Source organism: Ranitomeya imitator, chromosome 8 (genome assembly GCF_032444005.1).
Source record: "Ranitomeya imitator isolate aRanImi1 chromosome 8, aRanImi1.pri, whole genome shotgun sequence".
NCBI lineage: Eukaryota > Metazoa > Chordata > Amphibia > Anura > Dendrobatidae > Ranitomeya > Ranitomeya imitator.
Window position 1 is genome coordinate 17078218 of NC_091289.1, and position 9234 is coordinate 17087451.

The 9234-nt window shown below is 47.7% G+C and overlaps 1 protein-coding gene across 6 annotated transcripts in view; it reads right to left on the reverse strand.

The window, feature by feature from the left end:
• The window catches only part of SETD5 (SET domain containing 5), a 112448-nt gene extending 103367 nt beyond the window's left edge, over positions 1-9081 (reverse strand). For 3 of the 6 annotated variants that reach the window (XM_069736449.1, XM_069736446.1, XM_069736447.1), the window contains exon 1: positions 8704-9038. The gene's annotated coding sequence lies outside the window, so the exon portion shown is untranslated. Of the gene's footprint in view, positions 1-8703 lie in introns of all 6 variants that reach the window. The other 3 variants (XM_069736450.1, XM_069736445.1, XM_069736451.1) reach the window with 2 other exon arrangements.
• Between the last annotated feature and the right edge of the window lie 153 nt (positions 9082-9234).

The following is a 9234-nucleotide window of genomic DNA, read 5'->3' on the forward strand; positions in this document are numbered from 1 at the left end:
GGTCCTTGGCACTGCTGAAAGAATCGGTTTTGAAATTTTTCCCTCATATCGTGAAATTGCCATGGGGGCAGGTCTTTCCCCCCCTAACCCAGACGCCTCACAGCCGTCGATCATGGCCTCTGCGCGCCGGGCGCCGCCTCCTCTTCCTTCATTAGCCTTTAGTTACAAATGCCTGGGGGGGGGGGGGGGGTGACAGGTTCCCATTAAATAAAAAAAAAGTCTAGCAGCTCCTAAAAAGGAAAGGCATGTGTAGTATTGGATTTTTAAAAATCTCATTTCACTTTGCTGGCATGGGAAAACGCTGCGTTTCTGCTGCAGAGAAAAATGCCACGTGTGAATATAACCTAAGGGTAAAGACTGATTCAGCGACAAACAAGGGTCCATTACAAGAAGCATCCTAAGACTCTTTACCCCAATACTCCCTAAATCTCTATGTTAAGGCTACATTCAAGCTGCAATTGTTTGCAGCGTGCTACTTTCATTTTCTGTTGATGGGCTGGTTTGCTATCACTTTATTTTGATGGGCTGGTTTGCTATCACTTTATTTTGATGGGCTGGTTTGCTTTTGTATTGCATACAGGGACATCCTGCAGCAAAAAAAAACTATACACTGTAGGAGTATGTTTTGTTTTTGTTTTTTTTTTACACTGGAGCCTATGGGCAACATACCTCACAGTCTAAAACAGTAATTAAATGACACAATATATGTAATGTGGCTGAGAGCATATTCATATCAAGCTCTCCCAAAGTATAACCAGAATATAGGTACAAAAGTGGAGTACGCCAAATATAATGTCAATACCAGAAACTAAAAGGAGTAAAAACAAGCCACAAAAGGGGGTCTGGAGCGGTCAGGACCTACTATGGGTAAGCAGCTGGATATGTGCTATGGCATTTCATGTTACTGACACACAGGTACACCTTACCAGCAGCCATTTAGGCTTTTATCTGGTGCTACCTGTTTCCATTTCCAACATTTATCTACCCAGCTCTCCCAGGTTCCAATTTTGACCCCTAACCCATCCCATGTCTACCTTCAAGTCTCCTCCGTTTGTATGTACTATGTGTATGATTGTATTGTGATTTTTCTAATAAATATTATATGTATACCTCACTGTGGCTAATGCTTTGGCGTTATATGTTGGGGAATCGGCAAACTGAATTGACATCATCCCAAATTTAACACGTTAGATCATCTCGCTTGCTGTACCCTGCATTGGCAATCGAAGGATATATCCTATTTTAAATGTGAGCTTGTCCCAAAACTAATTCTGCAAAAACCAACAGAGCATCTTGAGACAAGAATGTAATAAAGTGAATAAACTATCAAAGCATTCTGGAAGCTACATAAATTATGAAACACTAAGTTTGACTACAGCAAACATGAAATTGACAGTAAACATGGTTTAAAATAAAAAAAAAACAGATGGCAAAAAAAAAAAAAAAGTCAGCCATGTCATAACAAGGGCTGAGCCACTGCCTTTCTCCAAGGATCAAGCAGTCTTTGCTAATGGATGTGGTGTCAATCCCTGGAGATGGACAACACCACTTGAGAGTCTCACACAGCAACAGCAGCTTCAGGGCCGTGCACTAAGCCTTCTGCTCATCATTGATCAGGAACTCCCCTCTCCCGGAGATGCACCTTATGGATAATAATGCGCACTTCACAGAACTGATCCCATATTCTACTCACATCCCATGAAAAGCCACAATGATCATTCAACAGAGAGATGATTATGACATTAAATGTACCTCCACACTACTGCAGGAGAAAAATATTCCAGGAGCAATGCATTCGATTACTGCAACACGTCTGTTGAGGAAGAGCAAAATAAAACTTAAGAACCAGAGCTCCACACAATTCATTCCTTGGGTGCAATGATCCTTTAACCCTGCTGTTGTCTTCGGTCTGGGGAGACCTATTTTGAACTTTAATATTTTTTGGGGTGTTCAAGATGCGGTCCTGAAACTTGTGGTCGACTTAAATGAGGATGGGTCGGTCGGCCACGGGTTTCAGAGGCGCATCTTGAATATTTTAAAGAATATTGAAGTTCAAAGTCGGTCATTTTTGACCAACAGAACAGCAGGGTTAAGGTAACGTTCACATTTGCGTTGTTGGGCGCAGCGTCGTCGACGCAACCAACAACGCAAAACACCAACGCTGCGCTTTTTGACGCATGCGTTGTCATAAAGTACTAATGTTCCTCAGTTTTGGCGCATGGAAAACGCTACAAGTAGCGTCCTCCGCGCCCTGTCTGGTGCGTCAAACTGACGCATGCGTTGTAAAACGCAATACAACGCATACTGGCACATGTTCATGCACCCCCCCCCCATGTTAAAGATAGAGGCGCATGACGCATGCGTCGACGACGCTGCGCCCAACAGCGCAAATGTGAACGTAGCCTAACAATCATAATGGTCAAACAGAACAGACCCTAAAACTGACCCCCAAAAGAAACCAATGTCAATAAAGTCATGACAAATGTAACCTACAAATACATATGTTTCAATGATAAGCTTAAGTGTAATAATATGTAACAAGGGAAAACACAATCAACTACAAACCCAAAATCTAGTCATGAAATTGTACCACTGAGCTAAAAGCACCACATAGATCACAAACCAGCTGAGCAAACAACCATGATAAGCAGTAATAGGTACAGAAGCCAGGAGTGGGATCCATTTACATGGGTGATAACCTAAACCCTGTGCATTATAAAGAGTTAACCTAGTAGTTCTTTAGATAATCAACCAATGTAACTTTCTCTGCTTTACAGGACCTTGGAAAAGGAAATAAGTCTGTCCAAATGGATAAAAAAAAATATATAACAGGTGCAAACCACCAGAAAGGAGACCTAGAGCTGATAAAAAGCCATTCTGGAACGTAAATGGTTAAACCCTGGATACCTCTCATGCGTCCCCTTCTTTCTAATCCACCAGCAATGAAAAACACCTGGCTGCAAGAGTCTACGTCCACACATTAACCTCTGCATGGCAAAGACTTATCTTAGAGGCCAAGGCACCTCAAACCAGGTGGGGAGGGGCCACTGCAGTCTAAATAGAGAATTGTGGGTGAAGGATCCAACACTTTCCAAGGATCCAAAGGCTTTCCTGATCTATCAAGACAAGTTATTCTGATGCACTAGTTAAGCACGTTCACCCCCCTTTAGAGATCTGTATATCTCATTATTCCTCAGATATACCCCAGCATGGCACACAATTCCTGATTATACATAATGCAAGGATCCCATACTCAAGAGCTGAACCTGGAGTCTTCCAATGTTTAGGCTTGTAGTATGTGTTGAGTCTGCAATGCTACAGAGGGTGGTAACCAGGGGTGTAGATGAGAGAAGACAGAATTCCTTAACTTCTACAAGTTTACAGATTCAAACACAGTAATGCTGAGTTTCGGGAAAAAAAAATTAGCACAGACTGTAGCATGTAAACTGAGAAGGAACAGGGAGAGAGAGCATGAAAGGAATTCCGAGGCTTGAGAACTGGCTGGGAGGGGAGTTCAAGGGGGGGAAGAATACAGAGATTAAAATGGTAAGGATCGAATAAAATAAAAGAAAAAAAAAATACATCCACTGATGCCTCAGTGGCCTAAATTACCAGATGCAAATCAAAAACCTGCAAAACTCAGTGACTTCTATTGACCAACATTGAACAACTTTACAGGTGATTTGTGATTTTGGTGTTGCCAAAGGCAGAGGAGAAACAATGGGTTCATTCTTCACTCATCCCAATGCTTTTAAACTATGCAAATCATTTCTTAAACAATATAGAAAACCAACTGCAAGGCTTGAACTCCTCCCCTACAAACCTGCTGGTATTACAATAGAAATGGTGGTTAAAATAAGCTCTTACATACTTGTGCTAACGAAGGAGGGGGAGGGGAAGAGGTGTGAATTTCCAACAGCTTCCAGGTACAGACTGGGAGGAGAGGCAGGATCATAATAATAGGGAAAGATGGAGATTAGGGACCAATGTATACAACAGTACCAAAGGATCCCCTTGGATATTACCCTTAGGCACTCTACCTGCATTATCCATAACTGGGTGAGCTCCAGACAACTGTATCTACATCCAAGGACACGTTTGATAGCTAAAAGAGGACTACAGGTCTCAAAAGTACCCCAAGAGGGCTGATCATAACCTTAACCTCTAAACTAAAAAGAGCAAAGCCAGTTTTTATCTCTGGAGGTGCTAATAAATCTTGCAGATACAACGATAAACATCCCTTGCCCCAATATATGTGTTTATTGCTTGCAAACTATTCTTTTTCTGCCGACACATTTGAGAAATATTTCAGAGTTGGTACAATTATGGTTACATCACACAACAGAAGGACAATTGGTTCCCACATGGGGCAAAGCAAACACTAATTTTCAAGAATAATGCTAGGGAAAATATCAATGTATATCCTTTCTAAATATTTCAATTCTGATTAATGAAAAATAAAAATCGGCAGGACAGTAGAACAGTCTACCGACTATATAGGACTTCCAGCAAACAAGACCTGCTGTAGTGAAAAGCTATTTGCTTGCTAGCTCCCAATGCAAAATTTATTACTCCAGGATCTTAAAGTTAAGGAAAAAAATTCCAGGACAAGGTGTCTGATATACATAGGACAGTCATACAAAAGGCCACTCTCCAACAGAATAAAATACCCCAATGTGAAAAAGCAGCTGCTTCATGAACAGAGATCCCAATGTTATAAGAATTACTCAGCGCTTGTTCTAATGCCTCCAGTATACTAAACCCTGGGAATCAGGAGCCCATCAAGTGCTGAAACCCAAATCCACATCCCCAGGCTGCTCCATCCACCAGTGCTATCACATACACAGTGCACATCGCCTATGTAGAAGAACTGCCAGCTGCTTTACGATTATCTGGGTCTATATGAAATGTTATCCCACACAAACAAGACCAACTTTTCCATAACACAAACCCTAAGAGGATAGAAGATCATCAACTACCCAGGAAGCTTAGAAAGTCAGGGAACGTATAATCTGAAGGTCTCCAGTCGGCATGTTTATACTATATACTCAGTATTACAGGGGGAATAAGCACGGAGACAAAGGGGGAGGGGGACTGCTGAATATAACAGACTCTAGGTCCACACACATGATGGCCGGGGGGGGGGGGTTGATAATACTGTGTATAACAGGGAATGATCATGTCTGGGACCCCAATGAGCCCTGCTCTATGGTCTGAGTGCCTATAAAGTGAATTATCTGGACACCCTCATTGAATCTGCGCTGGAATCTACCCTCTGCATTGCCCGATGGTCCGAGCACCAGATGCACATTTAGGATAACATGAGCTCCTATGTAAGAGATGGTTTAGGATTTGCATTGCTACACTGGGGGTAGTAGTTAGGTCACATCTGGTACAAATAATGGTATACCGTGAGATATGTGGCTGCCTTCATAGGGTACTCTATAAGGCATTGCCTTACACTGAGTATCAAGATCCATGGTGGAAGGGGTGTATCATACCTTATGGTGGAAGTATAAACTGCCAGAGTAGAATAATATCCTATAGGGCGGAGATACCTTGCTCTATGAGAGATGGGGGCTATTAACTTCCATGGTAAATACCCCCCTTCATGAACCTTCAAGGTTTAATTAAACTTTACGGGTTAAGGGGGGGGATTATAAACCTCTATGGTAGGTGCAACAGGCTACATAGTAGAGGGGTACAAAGCTCTATAGTGTAGGTACCATGCTGCAGGATAGAGAGGGGTTTTTAAGCTTTAAGGAGGTGGTGTTAGGGTATGTGCACACGCTGCGGATTTTGCTGCGGATCCACAGCGGTTTCCCATGCGTTTACAGTATAATGTAAACCTATGGGAAACGAAATCCGCAGTGCACATGCTGCGGAAAAAAACGTGCGGAAACGCAGCGGTTTACATTCCGCAGCATGACAATTCTTTGTGCGGATTCCACTGCGGGTTTACACCTGCTCCTATAGAAAACTGCAGGTGTAAACCCGCAGCGGAATCCGCAGTAGAAACCGCGATAAATCCGCAGGAAAAACCGCAGCAGTTTTGCACTGCGGATTTATCAAATCCGCGGCGGAAAAATCCGCAGCCCTCACAGATACGTGTGCACATACCCTAAAAGTCCATATGGTGGAGGTATTATGCTTCAGTATGGTGGGACTATAACGCTCCTTAGTAGTGGAGGGTATTAACCACTATGGTGGAGGAACAAAGTCCTACCGTGAAGCTATACTTCATTGTAGAGGGTGTATTAAGTTATATGGCTTGAGTATAAGGCTATGTTCACACTTTGCAGATTCCACTGCGGATTTTTCCGCAGCAGAATTCCAAAATCCGCAGTGAAAACCGCAGCGCGTTTTCACTGCGGATTTATCGCGGTTTTTACTGCGTTTTCTTCTGCGGATTTTCAACTGCAGTTTTCTATTGCAGCAGCTGAAAATCCGCAGAAAAGAAGTGACATGCTGCGGAATGTAATCCGCAGCGTTTCCGCGCGGATTTTTCTGCAGCATGTGCACAGCGTTTTTTGTTTCCCATAGGTTTACATTGAAATGTAAACTCATGGGAAACTGCTGCGGATCCGCAGCGGTCAAATCCGCTGCGGATCCGCAGCAAAATCCGCAAAGTGTGAATATAGCCTTAGGCTCCATGTTGGAGGGGATATTAATCTCTAATGTCAAGGTATAAAACTTCATGGTGGAGGTTGCATTAACTTACATGGTGGGAGGTATAAACATCTATGGTGGGATTATTTGGAGGGGGGGGGGTATTAACTTCTATAAAAGATACAAAGCTCCATGGTAAAGGTGTTAAACACATATGACAAGAGTATTAGGCTCAGTGATGAGGGGGTATTAATTTCTATGGAGGGAGTATAAGGCTCCTTGGAGGAGTATTACCGTACTCTATGACGGTTGTATTACATTCTATGATGCAGAATATTAGATGGAGGGATATTCTCTTTGGTCTATGGGGTAGCAGTGTGAGTGAGTAGCAGTCAGGGATGGTGTGGGGCTACAGGGGATTGTACAAGTCGCTGGGCCTCTGTCCCGTGGCTGATCTCCCCCCTACAATTAGTGCTGGGCCTTTGTTCGATCTCCCCCTACGGTCAGCTCTGGGCCCCTGGCCGGTGTCCAATCACTCCCTAGTCAGTTCTGGACCCCCTGGCCGGTGTCCAATCACTCCCTACGGTCAGTTCTGGGCCCCTGTCCTATCACCCCCTATGGTCAGCTTTGGGCCACTGGTCGGTGTGCGATCTCCCCCTATGGTCAGCTCTTGGCCCGTGCCCCATCTCCCACTACGGTCAGCTCTTGGCCCCTGGCCGGTTTACAATTTCCCCCCTACAGACAATTCTGGGCCCCTGGTCGGTGTCTTTTCTTCCCCTTCGGTCAGTTCTGGGCCCCTGGCCGATGTCTGATCTCCCCCTACCATCAGTTCTGGGCCCCTGGCCGGTGTCTGATCTCCCCCTACCATCAGTTCTGGGCCCCTGGCCGGTGTCTGATCTCCCCCTACCATCAGTCCTGAGCCCCTGGCCGGTGTCTGATCTCCCCCTAACATCAGTCCTGGGCCCCTGGCCGGTGTCTGATCTCCCCCTAACATCAGTTCTGGGCCCCTGGCCGGTGTCTGATCTCCCCCTACCATCAGTCCTGGGCCCCTGGCCTGTGTCTGATCTCCCCCTACCATCAGTTCTGGGCCACTGGTCGGTGTCTGATCTCCCCCTACCATCAGTTCTGGGCCCCTGGCCGGTGTCTGATCTCCCCCTACCATCAGTCCTGGGCCCCTGGCCGGTGTCTGATCTCCCCCTACCATCAGTTCTGGGCCCCTGGCCGGTGTCTGATCTCCCCCTACCATCAGTTCTGGGCCCCTGGCCGGTGTCTGATCGCCCCCTAACATCAGTTCTGGGCCCCTGGCCGGTGTCTGATCGCCCCCTACCATCAGTTCTGGGCCCCTGGCCGGTGTCTGATCGCCCCCTACCATCAGTCCTGAGCCCCTGGCCGGTGTCTGATCTCCCCCTACCATCAGTTCTGGGCCCCTGGCCGGTGTCTGATCTCCCCCTACCATCAGTTCTGGGCCCCTGGCCGGTGTCTGATCTCCCCCTACCATCAGTTCTGGGCCCCTGGCCGGTGTCTGATCTCCCCCTACCATCAGTTCTGGGCCCCTGGCCGGTGTCTGATCTCCCCCTACCATCAGTTCTGGGCCCCTGGCCGGTGTCTGATCTCCCCCTACCATCAGTTCTGGGCCACTGGCCGGTGTCTGATCTCCCCCTACCATCAGTCCTGGGCCCCTGGCCGGTGTCTGATCTTCCCCCTTGGTCAGTTCTGGGCCCCTGGCCGGTGTCTGATCTCCCCCTAACATCAGTTCTGGGCCCCTGGCCGGTGTCTGATCTCCCCCTACCATCAGTCCCAGGCTCTCCCTCTGCTCCGGGCTGTTGCACACGATGGGGCCGGTGCAGGACTCACAAGTCGGTCTCCACAGCACAGGAAGCCCCTCCACCCACCTCCCTCCAGGTAGCCATGTCCAACACAAGCGACTTATCCAAGAGATTGAAAACACTGCAAAAAGCTTCCACAGAACCAGCAGCCAGAGGCGCCCGAGCAGCCGCACATCGCCGCACTCTCCAGGGCTGCCTCAGGACCGGCCACGAAGAAAGCGCCAAAAACACAAAAAGTGGGGTGAAATCCCCTCACCGCTGCACTTACCCGTCTTGGCAGGACCAGGCCTGCCCCACTGAGAGAAGCCAAAGCGGGGCCAAGAGCGCGTCCACACCCCAAAGCCGCAAAACCTACTAGGCCTCAAGTGGAGCAGCGGTGTTTCCTGAGCGGCGCTGCCGAACTCCTGACACAAACTCCGGCAGCAACAAGCAATTGGCGACTTCCAGACTTTGTATATCCGTTGCGGGTGCAGGGCGCCTGGTCGGAGCTCGCTCCCCTTCTCCTTCCCCGGCTCGGGACTCCGCAGTTCTCCCCAACCCCCTTCAGTCCGCATCGACAGCGGCTCCACACGGCCTCCCCTCCCCCCGCCGACTCGCTACCTCCACGGGCGGAAACGCGACTGACCACACGGGGATCCCCGGCTCCGGCGGCAGGGGCGGCGGGAACAGGAGGTGGAGCTTATGATCACGCCTACCTGCGTGCGTTCTATTGGTTGGACAGAGCCCAGCTCGCCGCCTACTGGGCGGTGGATGATGTCAATCATCACAGGGTGTCACGCGATGCAGTGCCTACCCGCGC